The sequence below is a fragment of the Puntigrus tetrazona genome, unplaced genomic scaffold (assembly GCF_018831695.1).
Source record: "Puntigrus tetrazona isolate hp1 unplaced genomic scaffold, ASM1883169v1 S000001062, whole genome shotgun sequence".
Classification (NCBI taxonomy): Eukaryota; Metazoa; Chordata; class Actinopteri; order Cypriniformes; family Cyprinidae; genus Puntigrus; species Puntigrus tetrazona.
The window spans coordinates 219,525-242,576 of record NW_025048651.1 but is presented as its reverse complement, the minus strand read 5'-3'; the positions used below and the strand labels follow the sequence as shown (position 1 = coordinate 242,576).

The 23,052-nt window shown below is 43.4% G+C and overlaps 1 protein-coding gene and 10 non-coding genes across 11 annotated transcripts in view; 1 reads left to right on the top strand and 10 right to left on the bottom strand.

Annotated features, from left to right (window-relative positions):
• Positions 1-23,052, top strand: part of LOC122340529 (paraneoplastic antigen Ma1 homolog) — a 34,138-nt gene that overhangs the window by 2,319 nt on the left and 8,767 nt on the right. The window lies entirely within an intron of this gene.
• Positions 1,276-1,346, bottom strand: trnag-gcc. The gene has a single exon. It is a non-coding gene; the product is annotated as a tRNA-Gly (tRNA).
• On the bottom strand, positions 3,453-3,523 carry trnag-gcc. The gene has a single exon. It is a non-coding gene; the product is annotated as a tRNA-Gly (tRNA).
• Positions 5,683-5,753, bottom strand: trnag-acc. The gene has a single exon. It is a non-coding gene; the product is annotated as a tRNA-Gly (tRNA).
• trnag-gcc lies at positions 6,771-6,841 on the bottom strand. Its single transcript has one exon. It is a non-coding gene; the product is annotated as a tRNA-Gly (tRNA).
• On the bottom strand, positions 7,862-7,932 carry trnag-acc. Its single transcript has one exon. It is a non-coding gene; the product is annotated as a tRNA-Gly (tRNA).
• On the bottom strand, positions 8,948-9,017 carry trnag-gcc. The gene has a single exon. It is a non-coding gene; the product is annotated as a tRNA-Gly (tRNA).
• Positions 13,300-13,372, bottom strand: trnag-gcc. Its single transcript has one exon. It is a non-coding gene; the product is annotated as a tRNA-Gly (tRNA).
• trnag-gcc lies at positions 18,738-18,808 on the bottom strand. Its single transcript has one exon. It is a non-coding gene; the product is annotated as a tRNA-Gly (tRNA).
• On the bottom strand, positions 20,217-20,287 carry trnag-gcc. The gene has a single exon. It is a non-coding gene; the product is annotated as a tRNA-Gly (tRNA).
• Positions 21,695-21,765, bottom strand: trnag-gcc. The gene has a single exon. It is a non-coding gene; the product is annotated as a tRNA-Gly (tRNA).

The following is a 23,052-nucleotide window of genomic DNA, read 5'->3' as shown; positions in this document are numbered from 1 at the left end:
AAAACAACAGAATGACATTTTATGAGCAGCACTTAATTTCCAGTTCAATTTTAAGAGCAGCTAAATCAGGTTGCGTTTTCGCCACTGCTTCTGCTGCCACTGCTTCTGCCTGCATTGGCCGGGAATCGAACCCGGGTCTCCCGCGTGGCTGGCTAAATTGAAGGGCAGCAGGAGGTGAGAATTCTTTTCAAATTCTAACCACTGAACCACCAATGCCCGCCTCTTGGCTGGGGTGTGCCATTGTTTGTCGTTGTTATAAGTTAAATAAGTCCTGCATGAAACTGATATATGAGGTTACCGCTTTCTGTCAAACACCTGGACGTCTGCTGACTGAGCTGCTGACCGGTCACACGTTCTTTCGCTAAATTGAAGGGCAGGTGTGGGGGATTACAGGAGGTGAGAATGGTTTCTTTTCATACCTGCAGTAAAACTTCGTTCAGGTCGTCTGCCAGTTGTTGATTTGCCACAATGCTAGGGGATGGTGTCTTGTAATTGGTCATGTCTTTCAGACCTTTCCACGCAGAGGCTGTGCCACTAGAAGAGAACTGAGTGCGAAGCTTTTCAGAATAATTCCTCTTTGTTTACTGAGTTTAGCAGTGAACCATTGTTTGTCGTTGTTATAAGTTAAATAAGTCCTGGTAGGAACGCATATGTCCTCACAGAAACTGATATATGAGGTTACCGTTTCTGTGGCAGCAGCTTCAAAGACAGTCCAAACGGTGAGAGAGAAACAGGTTTGTAAATCCCACTCTGCTTCGTTGGTCTGTCTTTGTTTACAGTCTTAGGCAAGACTGTAGCTGATTTCAGCTTTTGCCTGAAGGTCGGTATGAGATAGACCAAACAGTGATCAGAAACTCCCAAGGCGGCTCTTTAAACAGGCAAAACATTAAGTTTTGTTCAAACGTTAACAGTAATAGAGGGAGCACTAAGCACTCATTTTGAAATCAAAAACAAAACAAGTCTTGCCTTCGAAGAGGCAATATGGACAGATGCCAAAGTTGATTAACTGAAAGATAAACTGAAAAGGTTTCACTGGCTTTTGATGAACAGAAAGGATCTGATGAGTCACATGACAAGCTTTAGCGTTAAGAAGAGTTTTAAAGACTCACAATTCTGAAATAAAGGAAACCCCTTTTGTTCCCTGCATTGCCCGGAATCGGACACGGGTGCTAAATTAAAACAACAGAATGACATTTTATGAGCAGCACTTAATTTCCAGTTCAATTTTAAGAGCAGGTAAATCAGGTTGCGTTTTCGTCAGCCACTGCTTCTGCCTGCATTGGCCGGGAATCGAACCCGGGTCTCCCACGTGGCAGGCGAGAATTCTACCACTGAACCACCAATGCCCGCCTCTTGGCTGGGGTGTGCCATTGTGCTTGAGTCAAACACCTGGACGTCTGCTGACTGAGCTGCTGACCGGTCACACGTTCTCTTCGCTAAATTGAAGGGGGCGTGTGGGGATTACAGGAGGTGAGAATGGTTTCTTTTCATACCTGCAGTAAAACTCGTTCAGGTCATCTGCCAGTTGTTGATTTGCCACAATGCTAGGGGATGGTGTCTTGTAATTGGTCATGTCTTTCAGACCTTTCCACGCAGAGGCTGTGCCACTAGAGAGAGAACTGAGTGCGAAGCTTTTCAGAATAATTCCTCTTTGTTTACTGAGTTTAGCAGTGAACCATTGTTTGTCGTTGTTATAAGTTAAATAAGTCCTGGTAGGAACGCATATGTCCTCACAGAAACTGATATATGAGGTTACCGTTTCTGTGGCAGCAGCTTCAAAGACAGTCCAAACGGTGAGAGAAAACAGGTTTGTAAATCCCACTCTGCTTCGTTAGTCTGTCTTTGTTTACAGTCCTAGGCAAGACTGTAGGTGATTTCATCTTTTGCTTGGAGGTCGGTATGAGATGGACCAAACAGTGATCAGAAACTCCCAAGGCGGCTCTTTAAACACAAAACATTAAAAACATTAAGTTTTGTTCAAACGTTAACAGTAAGAGAGGCAGCACTAAGCACTCATTTTGAAATCAAAAACCAAACAAGTCTTGCCTTCGAAGAGGGCGATATGGACCGATGTCAAAGTTGATTAACTGAAAGATAAAGTGAAAAGGTTTCACTGGCTTTTGATGAACAGAAAGGATCTGATGAGTCACATGACAAGCTTTAGCGTTAAGAAGAGTTTTAAAGACTCACAATTCTGAAATAAAGGAAACCCTTTGTTTCCCTGCATTGCCCGGGAATCGGACACGGGTGCTAAATTAAAACAACAGAATGACATTTTAGACCTTTTATGAGCAGCACTTAATTTCCAGTTCAATTTTAAGAGCAGCTAAATCAGGTTGCGTTTTTTAGCAGTCAACCACTGCTTCTGCCTGCATTGGCCGGAATCGAACCCGGTCTCCCCTGGCAGAAACGAGAATTCTACCACTGAACCACCAATGCCCGCCTCTTGGCTGGGGTGTGCCATTGTGCTTGAGTCAAACACCTGGACGTCTGCTGACTGAGCTGCTGACCGGTCACGTTCTCTTCGCTAAATTGAAGGGCAGGTGTGGGGGATTGCAGGAGGTGAGAATGGTTTCTTTTCATACCTGCAGTAAAACTCGTTCAGGTCGTCTGCCAGTTGTTGATTTGCCACAATGCTAGGGGATGGTGTCTTGTAATTGGTCATGTCTTTCAGACCTTTCCACGCAGAGGCTGTGCCACTAGAAGAGAACTGAGTGCGAAGCTTTTCAGAATAATTCCTCTTTGTTTACTGAGTTTAGCAGTGAACCATTGTTTGTCGTTGTTATAAGTTAAATAAGTCCTGGTAGGAACGCATATGTCCTCACAGAAACTGATATATGAGGTTACCGTTTCTGTGGCAGCAGCTTCAAAGACAGTCCAAACGGTGAGAGAGAAACAGGTTTGTAAATCCCACTCTGCTTCGTTAGTCTGTCTTTGTTTACAGTCCTAGGCAAGATTGTTGCTGATTTCAGCTTTTGCCTGGAGGTCGGTATATGAGATGGACCAAACAGTGATCAGAAACTCCCAAGGCGGCTCTTTAAACAGGCAAAACATTAAGTTTTGTTCAAACGTTAACAGTAATAGAGGGAGCACTAAGCACTCATTTTGAAATCAAAAACAAAACAAGTCTTGCCTTCGAAGAGGGCAATATGGACCGATGTCAAAGTTGATTAACTGAAAGATAAACTGAAAAGGTTTCACTGGCTTTTGATGAACAGAAAGGATCTGATGAGTCACATGACATGCTTTAGCGTTAAGAAGAGTTTTAAAGACTCACAATTCTGAAATAAAGGAAACCCTTTTGTTCCCTGCATTGCCCGGGAATCGGACACGGGTGCTAAATTAAAACAACAGAATGACATTTTATGTATTTTATGAGCAGCACTTAATTTCCAGTTCAATTTTAAGAGCAGCTAAATCAGGTTGCGTTTTCGTCCGCCACTGCTTCTGCCTGCATTGGTCGGGAATCGAACCCGGGTCTCCCACGTGGCAGGCGAGAATTCTACCACTGAACCACCAATGCCTGCCTCTTGGCTGGGGTGTGCCATTGTGCTTGAGTCAAACACCTGGACGTCTGCTGACTGAGCTGCTGACCGGTCACACGCGGTCTTCTCTTGCTAAATTGAAGGGCAGGTGTGGGGGATTACAGGAGGTGAGAATGGTTTCTTTTCATACCTGCAGTAAAACTCGTTCAGGTCGTCTGCCAGTTGTTGATTTGCCACAATGCTGGGGGATGGTGTCTTGTAATTGGTCATGTCTTTCAGACCTTTCCACGCAGAGGCTGTGCCACTAGAAGAGAACTGAGTGCGAAGCTTTTCAGAATAATTCCTCTTTGTTTACTGAGTTTAGCAGTGAACCATTGTTTGTCGTTGTTATAAGTTAAATAAGTCCTGGTAGGAACGCATATGTCCTCACAGAAACTGATATATGAGGTTACCGTTTCTGTGGCAGCAGCTTCAAAGACAGTCCAAACGGTGAGAGAGAAACAGGTTTGTAAATCCCACTCTGCTTCGTTAGTTTGTCTTTGTTTACAGTCCTAGGCAAGATTGTTGCTGATTTCAGCTTTTGCCTGGAGGTTGGTATGAGATGGACCAAACATTGATCAGAAACTCCCAAGGCGGTTGTTTAAACAGGCAAAACATTAAGTTTTGTTCAAACGTTAACAGTAATAGAGGGAGCACTAAGCACTCATTTTGAAATCAAAAACAAAACAAGTCTTGCCTTCCTTCAAGAGGGCAATATGGACAGATGCCAAAGTTGATTAACTGAAAGATAAACTGAAAAGGTTTCACTGGCTTTTGATGAACAGAAAGGATCTGATGAGTCACATGACATGCTTTAGCGTTAAGAAGAGTTTTAAAGACTCACAATTCTGAAATAAAGGAAAGGAAACCCTTTTGTTCCCTGCATTGCCCGGGAATCGGACACGATTGCTAAATTAAAACAACAGAATGACATTTTATGTATTTTATGAGCAGCACTTAATTTCCAGTTCAATTTTAAGAGCAGGTAAATCAGGTTGCGTTTTCGTCAGCCACTGCTTCTGCCTGCATTGGCCGGGAATCGAACCGGGTCTCCCCGTTCGGTCTCTGCCAGTGGCAGGCGAATTTCTACCACTGAACCACCAATGCCCGCCTCTTGGCTGGGGTGTGCCATTGTGCTTGAGTCAAACACCTGGACGTCTGCTGACTGAGCTGCTGACCGGTCACACGTTCTCTTCGCTAAATTGAAGGGCAGGTGTGGGGGATTACAGGAGGTGAGAATGGTTTCTTTTCATACCTGCAGTAAAACTCGTTCAGGTCGTCTGCCAGTTGTTGATTTGCCACAATGCTGGGGATGGTGTCTTGTAATTGGTCATGTCTTTCAGACCTTTCCACGCAGAGGCTGTGCCACTAGAAGAGAGAACTGAGTGCGAAGAAGCTTTTCAGAATAATTCCTCTTTGTTTACTGAGTTTAGCAGTGAACCATTGTTTGTCGTTGTTATAAGTTAAATAAGTCCTGGTAGGAACGCATATGTCCTCACAGAAACTGATATATGAGGTTACCGTTTCTGTGGCAGCAGCTTCAAAGACAGTCCAAACGGTGAGAGAAAACAGGTTTGTAAATCCCACTCTGCTTCGTTAGTCTGTCTTTGTTTTATACAGTCTAGGCAAGACTGTAGCTGATTTCAGCTTTTGCCTGGAGGTTGGTATGAGATGGACCAAACATTGATCAGAAACTCCCAAGGCGGCTCTTTAAACAGGCAAAACATTAAGTTTTGTTCAAACGTTAACAGTAATAGAGGAGCACTAAGCACTCATTTTGAAATCAAAAACAAAACAAGTCTTGCCTTCGAAGAGGGCAATATGGACAGATGCCAAAGTTGATTAACTGAAAGATAAACTGAAAAGGTTTCACTGGCTTTTGATGAACAGAAAGGATCTGATGAGTCACATGACAAGCTTTAGCGTTAAGAAGAGTTTTAAAGACTCACAATTCTGAAATAAAGGAAACCCTTTTGTTCCCTGCATTGCCCGGGAATCGGACACGGGTGCTAAATTAAAACAACAGGGAATCGGACACGGGTGCTAAATTAAAACAACAGAATGACATTTTATGTATTTTATGAGCAGCACTTAATTTCCAGTTCAATTTTAAGAGCAGGTAAATCAGGTTGCGTTTTCGTCAGCCACTGCTTCTGCCTGCATTGGCCGGGAATCGAACCCGGGTCTCCCACGTGGTAGGCGAGAATTCTACCACTGAACCACCAATGCCTGCCTCTTGGCTGGGGTGTGCCATTGTGCTTGAGTCAAACACCTGGACGTCTGCTGACTGAGCTGCTGACCGGTCACACGTTCTCTTCGCTAAATTGAAGGGCAGGTGTGGGGGATTGCAGGAGGTGAGAATGGTTTCTTTTCATACCTGCAGTAAAACTCGTTCAGGTCGTCTGCCAGTTGTTGATTTGCCACAATGCTAGGGGATGGTGTCTTGTAATTGGTCATGTCTTTCAGACCTTTCCACGCAGAGGCTGTGCCACTAGAAGAGAACTGAGTGCGAAGCTTTTCAGAATAATTCCTCTTTGTTTACTGAGTTTAGCAGTGAACCATTGTTTGTCGTTGTTATAAGTTAAATAAGTCCTGGTAGGAACGCATATGTCCTCACAGAAACTGATATATGAGGTTACCGTTTCTGTGGCAGCAGCTTCAAAGACAGTCCAAACGGTGAGAGAGAAACAGGTTTGTAAATCCCACTCTGCTTCGTTGGTCTGTCTTTGTTTACAGTCTTAGGCAAGACTGTAGCTGATTTCAGCTTTTGCCTGAAGGTCGGTATGAGATAGACCAAACAGTGATCAGAAACTCCCAAGGCGGCTCTTTAAACAGGCAAAACATTAAGTTTTGTTCAAACGTTAACAGTAATAGAGGGAGCACTAAGCACTCATTTTGAAATCAAAAACAAAACAAGTCTTGCCTTCAAGAGGGCAATATGGACAGATGCCAAAGTTGATTAACTGAAAGATAAACTGAAAAGGTTTCACTGGCTTTTGATGAACAGAAAGGATCTGATGAGTCACATGACAAGCTTTAGCGTTAAGAAGAGTTTTAAAGACTCACAATTCTGAAATAAAGGAAAGGAAACCCTTTTGTTCCCTGCATTGCCCGGGAATCGGACACGGTGCTAAATTAAAACAACAGAATGACATTTTATGTATTTTATGAGCAGCACTTAATTTCCAGTTCAATTTTAAGAGCAGGTAAATCAGGTTGCGCTTGTCGTCAGCCACTGCTTCTGCCTGCATTGGCCGGGAATCGAACCCGGGTCTCCCACGTGGCAGGCGAGAATTCTACCACTGAACCACCAATGCCCGCCTCTTGGCTGGGGTGTGCCATTGTGCTTGAGTCAAACACCTGGACGTCTGCTGACTGAGCTGCTGACCGGTCACACGTTCTCTTCGCTAAATTGAAGGGCAGGTGTGGGGATTACAGGAGGTGAGAATGGTTTCTTTTCATACCTGCAGTAAAACTCGTTCAGGTCGTCTGCCAGTTGTTGATTTGCCACAATGCTGGGGGATGGTGTCTTGTAATTGGTCATGTCTTTCAGACCTTTCCACGCAGAGGCTGTGCCACTAGAAGAGAACTGAGTGCGAAGCTTTTCAGAATAATTCCTCTTTGTTTACTGAGTTTAGCAGTGAACCATTGTTTGTCGTTGTTATAAGTTAAATAAGTCCTGGTAGGAACGCATATGTCCTCACAGAAACTGATATATGAGGTTACCGTTTCTGTGGCAGCAGCTTCAAAGACAGTCCAAACGGTGAGAGAGAAACAGGTTTGTAAATCCCACTCTGCTTCGTTGGTCTGTCTTTGTTTACAGTCTTAGGCAAGACTGTAGCTGATTTCAGCTTTTGCCTGAAGGTCGGTATATGAGATGGACCAAACAGTGATCAGAAACTCCCAAGGCGGCTCTTTAAACAGGCAAAACATTAAGTTTTGTTCAAACGTTAACAGTAATAGAGGAGCACTAAGCACTCATTTTGAAATCAAAAACAAAACAAGTCTTGCCTTCTTGAAGAGCAATATGGACAGATGCCAAAGTTGATTAACTGAAAGATAAACTGAAAAGGTTTCACTGGCTTTTGATGAACAGAAAGGATCTGATGAGTCACATGACAAGCTTTAGCGTTAAGAAGAGTTTTAAAGACTCACAATTCTGAAATAAAGGAAACCCTTTTGTTCCCTGCATTGCCCGGGAATCGGACACGGGTGCTAAATTAAAACAACAGAATTTGACATGACATTTTATGGTATTTATGAGCAGCACTTAATTTCCAGTTCAATTTTAAGAGCAGGTAAATCAGGTTGCGTTTTCGTCAGCCACTGCTTCTGCCTGCATTGGCCGGGAATCGAACCCGGGTCTCCCACGTGGTAGGCGAGAATTCTACCACTGAACCACCAATGCCTGCCTCTTGGCTGGGGTGTGCCATTGTGCTTGAGTCAAACACCTGGACGTCTGCTGACTGAGCTGCTGACCGGTCACACGTTCTCTTCGCTAAATTGAAGGGCAGGTGTGGGGGATTAGGGAGGTGAGAATGGTTTCTTTTCATACCTGCAGTAAAACTCGTTCAGGTCGTCTGCCAGTTGTTGATTTGCCACAATGCTGGGGATGGTGTCTTGTAATTGGTCATGTCTTTCAGACCTTTCCACGCAGAGGCTGTGCCACTAGAAGAGAACTGAGTGCGAAGCTTTTCAGAATAATTCCTCTTTGTTTACTGAGTTTAGCAGTGAACCATTGTTTGTCGTTGTTATAAGTTAAATAAGTCCTGGTAGGAACGCATATGTCCTCACAGAAACTGATATATGAGGTTACCGTTTCTGTGGCAGCAGCTTCAAAGACAGTCCAAACGGTGAGAGAGAAACAGGTTTGTAAATCCCACTCTGCTTCGTTAGTCTGTCTTTGTTTACAGTCCTAGGCAAGATTGTTGCTGATTTCAGCTTTTGCCTGAGGTCGGTATGAGATGGACCAAACATTGATCAGAAACTCCCAAGGCGGCTCTTTAAACAGGCAAAACATTAAGTTTTGTTCAAACGTTAACAGTAATAGAGGGAGCACTAAGCACTCATTTTGAAATCAAAAACAAAACAAGTCTTGCCTTCGAAGAGGGCAATATGGACAGATGCCAAAGTTGATTAACTGAAAGATAAACTGAAAAGGTTTCACTGGCTTTTGATGAACAGAAAGGATCTGATGAGTCACATGACAAGCTTTAGCGTTAAGAAGAGTTTTAAAGACTCACAATTCTGAAATAAAGAAAAGAAAACCCTTTTGTTCCCTGCATTGCCCGGAATCGGACACGGGTGCTAAATTAAAACAACAGAATGACATTTAGGTATTTTATGAGCAGCACTTAATTTCCAGTTCAATTTTAAAAGCAGGTAAATCAGGTTGCGTTTTCGTCACCACCACTGCTTCTGCCTGCATTGGCCGGGGATCGAACCCGGTCTCCCACGTGGCAGGCGAGAATTCTACCACTGAACCACCAATGCCCGCTCTTGGCTGGGGTGTGCCATTGTGCTTGAGTCAAACACCTGGACGTCTGCTGACTGAGCTGCTGACCGGTCACACGTTCTCTTCGCTAAATTGAAGGGCAGGTGTGGGGAATTACAGGAGGTGAGAATGGTTTCTTTTCATATCTGCAGTAAAACTCGTTCAGGTCGTCTGCCAGTTGTTGATTTGCCACAATGCTAGGGGATGGTGTCTTGTAATTGGTCATGTCTTTCAGACCTTTCCACGCAGAGGATGTGCCACTAGAAGAGAACTGAGTGTGAAGCTTTTCAGAATAATTCCTCTTTGTTTACTGAGTTTAGCAGTGAACCATTGTTTGTCGTTGTTATAAGTTAAATAAGTCCTGGTAGGAACGCATATGTCCTCACAGAAACTGATATATGAGGTTACCGTTTCTGTGGCAGCAGCTTCAAAGACAGTCCAAACGGTGAGAGAGAAACAGGTTTGTAAATCCCACTCTGCTTCGTTGGTCTGTCTTTGTTTACAGTCTTAGGCAAGACTGTAGCTGATTTCAGCTTTTGCCTGAAGGTCGGTATGAGATAGACCAAACAGTGATCAGAAACTCCCAAGGCGGCTCTTTAAACAGGCAAAACATTAAGTTTTGTTCAAACGTTAACAGTAATAGAGGGAGCACTAAGCACTCATTTTGAAATCAAAAACAAAACAAGTCTTGCCTTCGAAGAGGGCAATATGGACAGATGCCAAAGTTGATTAACTGAAAGATAAACTGAAAAGGTTTCACTGGCTTTTGATGAACAGAAAGGATCTGATGAGTCACATGACAAGCTTTAGCGTTAAGAAGAGTTTTAAAGACTCACAATTCTGAAATAAAGGAAAGGAAACCCTTTTGTTCCCTGCATTGCCCGGGAATCGGACACGATTGCTAAATTAAAACAACAGAATGACATTTTATGTATTTTATGAGCAGCACTTAAATTTCCAGTTCAATTTTAAGAGCAGGTAAATCAGGTTGCGTTTCGTCAGCCACTGCTTCTGCCTGCATTGGCCGGGAATCGAACCGGGTCTCCCACGTGGCAGGCGAGAATTCAGGCAGGCGAGAATTCTACCACTGAACCACCAATGCCCGCCTCTTGGCTGGGGTGTGCCATTGTGCTTGAGTCAAACACCTGGACGTCTGCTGACTGAGCTGCTGACCGGTCACACGTTCTCTTCGCTAAATTGAAGGGCAGGTGTGGGGGATTACAGGAGGTGAGAATGGTTTCTTTTCATACCTGCAGTAAAACTCGTTCAGGTCGTCTGCCAGTTGTTGATTTGCCACAATGCTAGGGGATGGTGTCTTGTAATTGGTCATGTCTTTCAGACCTTTCCACGCAGAGGCTGTGCCACTAGAAGAGAACTGAGTGTGAAGCTTTTCAGAATAATTCCTCTTTGTTTACTGAGTTTAGCAGTGAACCATTGTTTGTCGTTGTTATAAGTTAAATAAGTCCTGGTAGGAACGCATATGTCCTCACAGAAACTGATATATGAGGTTACCGTTTCTGTGGCAGCAGCTTCAAAGACAGTCCAAACGGTGAGAGAGAAACAGGTTTAATCCCACTCCCACTCTGCTTCGTTAGTCTGTCTTTGTTTACAGTCTAGGCAAGACTGTAGCTGATTTCAGCTTTTGCCTGAGGTCGTAGAGATGGACCAAACAGTGATCAGAAACTCCCAAGGCGGCTCTTTAAACAGGCAAAACATTAAGTTTTGTTCAAACGTTAACAGTAATAGAGGGAGCACTAAGCACTCATTTTGAAATCAAAAACAAAACAAGTCTTGCCTTTGAAGAGGATGCAATATGGATGGACAGATGCCAAAGTTGATTAACTGAAAGATAAACTGAAAAGGTTTCACTGGCTTTTGATGAACAGAAAGGATCTGATGAGTCACATGACAAGCTTTAGCGTTAAGAAGAGTTTTAAAGACTCACAATTCTGAAATAAAGGAAACCCCCTTTGTTCCCTGCATTGCCCGGAATCGGACACGGGTGCTAAATTAAAACAACAGAATGACATTTTAGCAGCACTGTATTTTATGAGCAGCACTTAATTTCCAGTTCAATTTTAAGAGCAGCTAAATCAGGTTGCGTTTTCGTCAGCCACTGCTTCTGCCTGCATTGGCCGGGAATCGAACCCGGTCTCCCACGTGGGCAGGCGAGAATTCTACCACTGAACCACCAGAAACCGCCTCTTGGCTGGGGTGTGCCATTGTGCTGAGTCAAACACCTGGACGTCTGCTGACTGAGCTGCTGACCGGTCACACGTTCTCTTCGCTAAATTGAAGGGCAGGTGTGGGGGATTACAGGAGGTGAGAATGGTTTCTTTTCATACCTGCAGTAAAACTCGTTCAGGTCGTCTGCCAGTTGTTGATTTGCCACAATGCTGGGGGATGGTGTCTTGTAATTGGTCATGTCTTTCAGACCTTTCCACGCAGAGGCTGTGCCACTAGAAGAGAACTGAGTGCGAAGCTTTTCAGAATAATTCCTCTTTGTTTACTGAGTTTAGCAGTGAACCATTGTTTGTCGTTGTTATAAGTTAAATAAGTCCTGGTAGGACGCATATATGTCCTCACAGAAACTGATATATGAGGTTACCGTTTCTGTGGCAGCAGCTTCAAAGACAGTCCAAACTGTAAATCCCACTCTGCTTCGTTGGTCTGTCTTTGTTTACAGTCTTAGGCAAGACTGTAGCTGATTTCAGCTTTTGCCTGAAGGTCGGTATGAGATGGACCAAACAGTGATCAGAAACTCCCAAGGCGGCTCTTTAAACAGGCAAAACATTAAGTTTTGTTCAAACGTTAACAGTAATAGAGGGAGCACTAAGCACTCATTTTGAAATCAAAAACAAAACAAGTCTTGCCTTCGAAGAGGGCAATATGGACAGATGCCAAAGTTGATTAACTGAAAGATAAACTGAAAAGGTTTCACTGGCTTTTGATGAACAGAAAGGATCTGATGAGTCACATGACAAGCTTTAGCGTTAAGAAGAGTTTTAAAGACTCACAATTCTGAAATAAAGGAAACCCTTTTGTTCCCTGCATTGCCCGGGAATCGGACACGGGTGCTAAATTAAAACAACAGAATGACATTTTATGTATTTTATGAGCAGCACTTAATTTCCAGTTCAATTTTAAGAGCAGCTAAATCAGGTTGCGTTTTCTTCCGCCACTGCTTCTGCCTGCTATGGTCGGGAATCGAACCCGGGTCTCCCACGTGGTAGGCGAGAATTCTACCACTGAACCACCAATGCCTGCCTCTTGGCTGGGGTGTGCCATTGTGCTTGAGTCAAACACCTGGACGTCTGCTGACTGAGCTGCTGACCGGTCACACGTTCTCTTCGCTAAATTGAAGGGCAGGTGTGGGGGATTGCAGGAGGTGAGAATGGTTTCTTTTCATACCTGCAGTAAAACTCGTTCAGGTCGTCTGCCAGTTGTTGATTTGCCACAATGCTGGGGGATGGTGTCTTGTAATTGGTCATGTCTTTCAGACCTTTCCACGCAGAGGCTGTGCCACTAGAAGAGAACTGAGTGCGAAGCTTTTCAGAATAATTCCTCTTTGTTTACTGAGTTTAGCAGTGAACCATTGTTTGTCGTTGTTATAAGTTAAATAAGTCCTGGTAGGAACGCATATGTCCTCACAGAAACTGATATATGAGGTTACCGTTTCTGTGGCAGCAGCTTCAAAGACAGTCCAAACGGTGAGAGAGAAACAGGTTTGTAAATCCCACTCTGCTTCGTTGGTCTGTCTTTGTTTACAGTCTTAGGCAAGACTGTAGCTGATTTCAGCTTTTGCCTGAAGGTCGGTATGAGATAGACCAAACAGTGATCAGAAACTCCCAAGGCGGCTCTTTAAACAGGCAAAACATTAAGTTTTGTTCAAACGTTAACAGTAATAGAGGAGCACTAAGCACTCATTTTGAAATCAAAAACAAAAACAAGTCTTGCCTTGAAGAGGGCAATATGGACAGATGCCAAAGTTGATTAACTGAAAGATAAACTGAAAAGGTTTCACTGGCTTTTGATGAACAGAAAGGATCTGATGAGTCACATGACAAGCTTTAGCGTTAAGAAGAGAGTTTTAAAGACTCACAATTCTGAAATAAAGGAAAGGAAACCCTTTTGTTCCCTGCATTGCCCGGGAATCGGACACGGTGCTAAATTAAAACAACAGAATGACATTTTATGTATTTTATGAGCAGCACTTAATTTCCAGTTCAATTTTAAGAGCAGGTAAATCAGGTTGCGTTTTCGTCAGCCACTGCTTCTGCCTGCATTGGCCGGGAATCGAACCCGGGTCTCCCACGTGGCAGGCGAGAATTCTCTACCACTGAACCACCAATGCCCGCCTCTTGGCTGGGGTGTGCCATTGTGCTTGAGTCAAACACCTGGACGTCTGCTGACTGAGCTGCTGACCGGTCACACGTTCTCTTCGCTAAATTGAAGGGCAGGTGTGGGGATTACAGGAGGTGAGAATGGTTTCTTTTCATACCTGCAGTAAAACTCGTTCAGGTCGTCTGCCAGTTGTTGATTTGCCACAATGCTAGGGGATGGTGTCTTGTAATTGGTCATGTCTTTCAGACCTTTCCACGCAGAGGCTGTGCCACTAGAAGAGAACTGAGTGCGAAGCTTTTCAGAATAATTCCTCTTTGTTTACTGAGTTTAGCAGTGAACCATTGTTTGTCGTTGTTATAAGTTAAATAAGTCCTGGTAGGAACATATGTCCTCACAGAAACTGATATATGAGGTTACCGTTTCTGTGGCAGCAGCTTCAAAGACAGTATCTTTGCTGACTGAGCTGCTGACCGGTCACACGTTCTCTTCGCTAAATTGAAGGGCAGGTGTGGGGATTACAGGAGGTGAGAATGGTTTCTTTTCATACCTGCAGTAAAACTCGTTCAGGTCGTCTGCCAGTTGTTGATTTGCCACAATGCTGGGGGATGGTGTCTTGTAATTGGTCATGTCTTTCAGACTTTTCCACGCAGAGGCTGTGCCACTAGAAGAAAACTGAGTGTGAAGCTTTTCAGAATAATTCCTCTTTGTTTACTGAGTTTAGCAGTGAACCATTGTTTGTCGTTGTTATAAGTTAAATAAGTCCTGGTAGGAACGCATATGTCCTCACAGAAACTGATATATGAGGTTACCGTTTCTGTGGCAGCAGCTTCAAAGACAGTCCAAACGCTGAGAGAGAAACAGGTCACACGTTCTCTTTGCTAAATTGAAGGTCAGGTGTTGTTTACAGGAGGTGAGAATGGTTTCTTTTCATACCTGCAGTAAAACTCGTTCAGGTCGTAGACCCAGTTGTTGATTTGCCAAATGCTGGGGATGGTGTCTTGTAATTGGTCATGTCTTTCAGACTTTTCCACAAGAGCTGTGCCAATAGAAGAGCACTGAGTGTGAAGCTTTTCAAAATAATTCCTCTTTGTTTACTGAGTTTAGCAGTGAACCATTGTTTGTCGTTGTTATAAGTTAAATAAGTCCTGGTAAGGTTTCATATGTTTGATGTGACACAGAAACTGATATATGAGTTACATTACAACCTTCTGTGGCAGCAGCTTCAAAAGACAGTCACAATTCGGTGAGAGAAAGGAAAAATTTGTAAATCCCTCTGCTTTTGGTCTGTCTTTGTTTACAGTCTTAAATTAAGACTGTAGCTGATTTCAGCTTTTGCCTGAAGGTCGGTATGAGATAGACCAAACAGTGAGCAGAAACTCCCAAGGCGGCGTTTTCAGGCAAAACATTAAGTTTTTTTTTGAAATCGAAACAGGGGATCTAGAGGGAGGTAAGCACTCATTTTGAAATCAAAAACAAAACAAGTCTTGCCTTCAAGAAGAGCCAATGTGGAGATGCCACAGACGTTTGCTGAAAAGAGCTGCTGACCTTTCACATAAACTGAAAAGGAATGGCAGGCTGGGGATGAGACAGAACTGATGGTTTCTTTCATTTGCAGAAAAATTCGTTAGCGTTAGTTCTGTTTTAAAATGCTCATTTTTGTCAGTGTCATGTTTCCAGCATTCTGAAATGTGGGCTGTGCAACTGAATCTGAGTCACTGTGCTGTATCTGGTATAGGTCAACAGCAATGTCCACATTGCCAGTATGAATCGGCCATAACACTGAATTTCAATTAATTTGAAAGAGAAGGAAATCAGAATTTGTGCTTTGTAGTCTGACCATTGTCATCTGCTATTTAATTTTGCAGTTCAATCTAACAGGGTTTCTCCCATACCTGCAGTAAAATTCTCCACAGGTCGACCTGCCAGTTGTTGATTTGCTTCTTGGCTGGGGGATGTGTCTTGTAATGGTCATGTCTTTCAGACACACCAAAGGCTGTGCCAGTCTGCTGAAAACTGAGTGCTGACCGGTCATCAAAATCTTCAATAAATCCTCTTTGTTGTGTGAATTGCAGGAGGACAGGTGGTGTTTGTCGTTGTTGAAAGTCATTAAGTCTGCAGTAAAATTGAAGGGCTGTTGGGAAGGTATGTCTGCCAGTTGTTTGATTTTCCATAATGCTGTAAGGATATGAGCAGGGTCAGAGAAACAGGTGTTTTGCCAGACCTCTTCATGAAGTAATTGGTGATGTCTTTCAGACCTTGCCACTAGAGGCTGTGCCACTAGAAGAGAACTGAGTGCGAAGCTTTCAGAAGATTCCTCTTTGTTTACTGAGTTTAGCAGTGAACCATTGTTTGTCGTTGTTATAAGTTAAATAAGTCCTGGTAGGAACTCATATGTCCTCACAGAAACTGATATATGAGGTTACCGTTTCTGTGGCAGCAGCTTCAAAGACAGTATCTTTGAAAGATAAAGAAAAAGGTTTGACTGGCTTTCTCTCTTCGCTGAATTGGGCAGGTGTGGGGATTGCAGGAGGTGAGAATGGTTTCTTTTCAACCTGCAGTAAAACTCGTTCAGGTGGAGATGACTAGTTGTTGATTTGCAAATGCTAAGGATGGTGTCTTGTAATTCATAACTTTCAGACCAGAGAGGGCAGAGACTGTTATAGTGAAAACTGAGTTGTGCTTTTCAGAATAATTCCTTTGTTTACTGAGGAGCAGTGAACCATTGTTTGTCGTGTTATAAGTTAAATAAGTCCAGAGGAACACATATGTCCTCACAGAAACTGATATACTGAAGGTTTTGCCGCAGAGGCAGGAGCTGTCAAAAGACAGTCAAAACTGAGAGTGAAGACTGAGCTGCAGGCACTTCATTTCTTTCTTTCTTGGAAAAGGGCATTGTAGGGAGTGACAGGAGGTGAGAATCAGTTTCTTTTTATAAGTTGCATTTTCATACCTGCAGTAAAACTCGTTCAGGTCGTCTGCCAGTTGTTGATTTGCTTTTATGCTGGGGATGGTGTCTTGTAATTGGTCATGTCTTTCAGACCTTCACGCAGAGGCTGTGCCACTAGAAGAAACTGAGTGCTCAGTTTCAGAATAATTCCTCTTTGTTTACTGAGTTTAGCAGTGAACCATTGTTTGTCGTTGTTATAAGTTAAATAAGTCCTGGTAGGAACATATGTCCTCACAGAAACTGATATATGAGGTTACCGTTTCTGAAGCAGCAGCTTCAAAGACAGTCTTTGCGGTGAGAGAGAAACAGGTGGGAATCTAAATGTAAAAATGACTCTGCTTGGTCAGGTCTGTTGATTTGTTTACAATCTGGACAAGACTGGACACAAATTTCAGCTTTTGCCTGAAGTGTGTCGGTGATGAGATAGACCAAACAGTGATCAAAACTCCCAAGGTATGTTTCTGTAAACAGGCAAAACATTTGTTTTGTTTAAACGTTGTTAACAGTAATAGAGGGAGCACTAAGCACTCATTTTGAGTGGATCAAAAGCAAAAAGTCTTGCTTTGCCTGAAGAGGATGTGGTGGACAGATGCCAAAGTTGATTAACTGAAAGATAAATGAAAAAGGTTTCACTGGCTTTTGATGAACAGAAAGGATCTGATGAGTCACATGACAAGCTTTAGCGTTAAGAAGAGTTTTAAAGACTCACAATTCTGAAATAAAGGAAAGGAGAGTCCTTTTGTTACAATCCGCCATCAGTGTCTATAAGAATCGGACACAAAATTGCTAAATTATTATCACCACAATGGGATGGTGTCTTGTAATTGAAATTTTTTTGAGAGCAGCACAGTATAATTCCAGTTCAATTTTACAGAGCAGTTAAATAAAGGTTGCATTGTTTATCTTGTTCAAAAGCTAAATAAAGCTTCTGTCATTTATTGGACATCATCGAACCCGGTCTCCCACGTGGCAGGCGAAAATTCTACCACTGAACCACCAATGCCCGCCTCTTGGCTGGGGTGCCATTGTGCTTGAGTCAAACACCTGGACGTCTGCTGACTGAGCTGCTGACCGGTCACACGCTCTCTTCGCTAAATTGAAGGGGGGTGGGTGTGGGGGGATTACAGGAGGTGAGAATGGTTTCTTTTCATACCTGCAGTAAAACTCGTTCAGGTCGTCTGCCAGTTGTTGATTTGCCACAATGCTAGGGATGGTGTCTTGTAATTGGTCATGTCTTTCAGACCTTTCCACGCAGAGGCTGTGCCACTAGAAGAGAACTGAGTGCGAAGCTTTTCAGAATAATTCCTCTTTGTTTACTGAGTTTAGCAGTGAACCATTGTTTGTCGTTGTTATAAGTTAAATAAGTCCTGGTAGGAACGCATATGTCCTCACAGAAACTGATATATGAGGTTACCGTTTTCTGTGGCAGCAGCTTCAAAGACAGTATCTTTGCTGACTGAGCTGCTGACCGGTCACACGCTGCGACTCTCTTCTTTTCTAAATTGAAGGGCAGGTGTGGGGGGATTGCAGGAGGTGAGAATGGTTTCTTTTCATACCTGCAGTAAAACTCGTTCAGGTCGTCTGCCAGTTGTTGATTTGCCACAATGCTGGGGGATGGTGTCTTGTAATTGGTCATGTCTTTCAGACTTTTCCACGCAGAGGCTGTGCCACTAGAAGAAAACTGAGTGTGAAGCTTTTTTCAGAATAATTCCTCTTTGTTTACTGAGTTTAGCAGTGAACCATTGTTTGTCGTTGTTATAAGTTAAATAAGTCCTGGTAGGAACGCATATGTCCTCACAGAAACTGATATATGAGGTTACCGTTTCTGTGGCAGCAGCTTCAAAGACAGTCCAAACGGTGAGAGAGAAACAGGTTTGTAAATCCCACTCTGCTTCGTTGGTCTGTCTTTGTTTACAGTCTTAGGCAAGACTGTAGCTGATTTCAGCTTTTGCCTGAAGGTCGGTATGAGATAGACCAAACAGTGATCAGAAACTCCCAAGGCGGCTCTTTAAACAGGCAAAACATTAAGTTTTGTTCAAACGTTAACAGTAATAGAGGGAGCACTAAGCACTCATTTTGAAATCAAAAACAAAACAAGTCTTGCCTTCGAAGAGGGCAATATGGACAGATGCCAAAGTTGATTAACTGAAAGATAAACTGAAAAGGTTTCACTGGCTTTTGATGAACAGAAAGGATCTGATGAGTCACATGACAAGCTTTAGCGTTAAGAAGAGTTTTAAAGACTCACAATTCTGAAATAAAGGAAAGGAAACCCTTTTGTTCCCTGCATTGCCCGGGAATCGGACACGGGTGCTAAATTAAAACAACAGAATGACATTTTATGTATTTTATGAGCAGCACTTAATTTCCAGTTCAATTTTAAGAGCAGGTAAATCAGGTTGCGTTTTCGTCAGCCACTGCTTCTGCCTGCATTGGCCGGGAATCGAACCCGGGTCTCCCACGTGGCAGGCGAGAATTCTACCACTGAACCACCAATGCCCGCCTCTTGGCTGGGGTGTGCCATTGTGCTTGAGTCAAACACCTGGACGTCTGCTGACTGAGCTGCTGACCGGTCACACGTTCTCTTCGCTAAATTGAAGGGCAGGTGTGGGGGATTACAGGAGGTGAGAATGGTTTCTTTTCATACCTGCAGTAAAACTCGTTCAGGTCGTCTGCCAGTTGTTGATTTGCCACAATGCTGGGGGATGGTGTCTTGTAATTGGTCATGTCTTTCAGACCTTTCCACGCAGAGGCTGTGCCACTAGAAGAGAACTGAGTGCGAAGCTTTTCAGAATAATTCCTCTTTGTTTACTGAGTTTAGCAGTGAACCATTGTTTGTCGTTGTTATAAGTTAAATAAGTCCTGGTAGGAACGCATATGTCCTCACAGAAACTGATATATGAGGTTACCGTTTCTGTGGCAGCAGCTTCAAAGACAGTATCTTTGCTGACTGAGCTGCTGACCGGTCACACGTTCTCTTTGCTAAATTGAAGGGCAGGTGTGGGGGATTGCAGGAGGTGAGAATGGTTTCTTTTCATACCTGCAGTAAAACTCGTTCAGGTCGTCTGCCAGTTGTTGATTTGCCACAATGCTGGGGGATGGTGTCTTGTAATTGGTCATGTCTTTCAGACTTTTCACGCAGAGAGCTGTGCCAGTAGAAGAAAACTGAGTGTGAAGCTTTTCAGAATAATTCCTCTTTGTTTACTGAGTTTAGCAGTGAACCATTGTTTGTCGTTGTTATAAGTTAAATAAGTCCTGGTAGGAACGCATATGTCCTCACAGAAACTGATATATGAGGTTACCGTTTCTGTGGCAGCAGCTTCAAAGACAGTCCAAACGGTGAGAGAGAAACAGGTTTGTAAATCCCACTCTGCTTCGTTGGTCTGTCTTTGTTTACAGTCTTAGGCAAGACTGTAGCTGATTTCAGCTTTTGCCTGAAGGTCGGTATGAGATAGACCAAACAGTGATCAGAAACTCCCAAGGCGGCTCTTTAAACAGGCAAAACATTAAGTTTTGTTCAAACGTTAACAGTAATAGAGGGAGCACTAAGCACTCATTTTGAAATCAAAAACAAAACAAGTCTTGCCTTCAAGAGGGCAATATGGACAGATGCCAAAGTTGATTAACTGAAAGATAAACTGAAAAGGTTTCACTGGCTTTTGATGAACAGAAAGGATCTGATGAGTCACATGACAAGCTTTAGCGTTAAGAAGAGTTTTAAAGACTCACAATTCTGAAATAAAGGAAAGGAAACCCTTTTGTTCCCTGCATTGCCCGGAATCGGACACGGTGCTAAATTAAAACAACAGAATGACATTTTATGTATTTTATGAGCAGCACTTAATTTCCAGTTCAATTTTAAGAGCAGGTAAATCAGGTTGCGTTTTCGTCAGCCACTGCTTCTGCCTGCATTGGCCGGGAATCGAACCCGGGTCTCCCACGTGGCAGGCGAGAATTCTACCACTGAACCACCAATGCCCGCCTCTTGGCTGGGGTGTGCCATTGTGCTTGAGTCAAACACCTGGACGTCTGCTGACTGAGCTGCTGACCGGTCACACGTTCTCTTCGCTAAATTGAAGGGGGCAGGTGTGGGGATTACAGGAGGTGAGAATGGTTTCTTTTCATACCTGCAGTAAAACTCGTTCAGGTCATCTGCCAGTTGTTGATTTGCCACAATGCTAGGGATGGTGTCTTGTAATTGGTCATTCTTTCAGACCTTTCCACGCAGAGGCTGTGCCACTAGAAGAGAACTGAGTGCGAAGCTTTTCAGAATAATTCCTCTTTGTTTACTGAGTTTAGCAGTGAACCATTGTTTGTCGTTGTTATAAGTTAAATAAGTCCTGGTAGGAACGCATATGTCCTCACAGAAACTGATATATGAGGTTACCGTTTCTGTGGCAGCAGCTTCAAAGACAGTATCTTTGCTGACTGAGCTGCTGACCGGTCACACGTTCTCTTTGCTAAATTGAAGGGCAGGTGTGGGGGATTGCAGGAGGTGAGAATGGTTTCTTTTCATACCTGCAGTAAAACTCGTTCAGGTCGTCTGCCAGTTGTTGATTTGCCACAATGCTGGGGGATGGTGTCTTGTAATTGGTCATGTCTTTCAGACTTTTTCCACGCAGAGGCTGTGCCAGTAGAAGAAAACTGAGTGTGAAGCTTTTCAGAATAATTCCTCTTTGTTTACTGAGTTTAGCAGTGAACCATTGTTGTCGTTGTTATAAGTTAAATAAGTCCTGGTAGGAACGCATATGTCCTCACAGAAACTGATATATGAGGTTACCGTTTCTGTGGCAGCAGCTTCAAAGACAGTCCAAACGGTGAGAGAGAAACAGGTTTGTAAATCCCACTCTGCTTCGTTGGTCTGTCTTTGTTTACAGTCTTAGGCAAGACTGTAGCTGATTTCAGCTTTTGCCTGAAGGTCGGTATGAGATAGACCAAACAGTGATCAGAAACTCCCAAGGCGGCTCTTTAAACAGGCAAAACATTAAGTTTTGTTCAAACGTTAACAGTAATAGAGGAGCACTAAGCACTCATTTTGAAATCAAAAACAAAACAAGTCTTGCCTTCGAGAGGGGCAATATGGACAGATGCCAAAGTTGATTAACTGAAAGATAAACTGAAAAGGTTTCACTGGCTTTTGATGAACAGAAAGGATCTGATGAGTCACATGACAAGCTTTAGCGTTAAGAAGAGTTTTAAAGACTCACAATTCTGAAATAAAGGAAAGGAAACCCTTTTGTTCCCTGCATTGCCCGGAATCGGACACGGTGCTAAATTAAAACAACAGAATGACATTTTATGTATTTTATGAGCAGCACTTAATTTCCAGTTCAATTTTAAGAGCAGGTAAATCAGGTTGCGTTTTCGTCAGCCACTGCTTCTGCCTGCATTGGCCGGGAATCGAACCCGGGTCTCCCACGTGGCAGGCGAGAATTCTACCACTGAACCACCAATGCCCGCCTCTTGGCTGGGGTGTGCCATTGTGCTTGAGTCAAACACCTGGACGTCTGCTGACTGAGCTGCTGACCGGTCACACGTTCTCTTCGCTAAATTGAAGGGCAGGTGTGGGGGATTACAGGAGGTGAGAATGGTTTCTTTTCATACCTGCAGTAAAACTCGTTCAGGTCATCTGCCAGTTGTTGATTTGCCACAATGCTAGGGGATGGTGTCTTGTAATTGGTCATGTCTTTCAGACCAGACCTTCCACGCAGAGGCTGTGCCACTAGAAGAGAACTGAGTGCGAAGCTTTTCAGAATAATTCCTCTTTGTTTACTGAGTTTAGCAGTGAACCATTGTTTGTCGTTGTTATAAGTTAAATAAGTCCTGGTAGGAACGCATATGTCCTCACAGAAACTGATATATGAGGTTACCGTTTCTGTGGCAGCAGCTTCAAAGACAGTATCTTTGCTGACTGAGCTGCTGACCGGTCACACGTTCTCTTTGCTAAATTGAAGGGCAGGTGTGGGGATTGCAGGAGGTGAGAATGGTTTCTTTTCATACCTGCAGTAAAACTCTCGTTCAGGTCGTCTGCCAGTTGTTGATTTGCCACAATGCTGTGGGATGGTGTCTTGTAATTGGTCATGTCTTTCAGACTTTTCCACGCAGAGGCTGTGCCAGTAGAAGAAAACTGAGTGTGAAGCTTTTCAGAATAATTCCTCTTTGTTTACTGAGTTTAGCAGTGAACCATTGTTTGTCGTTGTTATAAGTTAAATAAGTCCTGGTAGGAACGCATATGTCCTCACAGAAACTGATATATGAGGTTACCGTTTCTGTGGCAGCAGCTTCAAAGACAGTCCAAACGGTGAGAGAGAAACAGGTTTGTAAATCCCACTCTGCTTCGTTGGTCTGTCTTTGTTTACAGTCTTAGGCAAGACTGTAGCTGATTTCAGCTTTTGCCTGAAGGTCGGTATGAGATAGACCAAACAGTGATCAGAAACTCCCAAGGCGGCTCTTTAAACAGGCAAAACATTAAGTTTTGTTCAAACGTTAACAGTAATAGAGGGAGCACTAAGCACTCATTTTGAAATCAAAAACAAAACAAGTCTTGCCTTCGAAGAGGGCAATATGGACAGATGCCAAAGTTGATTAACTGAAAGATAAACTGAAAAGGTTTCACTGGCTTTTGATGAACAGAAAGGATCTGATGAGTCACATGACAAGCTTTAGCGTTAAGAAGAGTTTTAAAGACTCACAATTCTGAAATAAAGGAAAGAAACCCTTTTGTTCCCTGCATTGCCCGAATC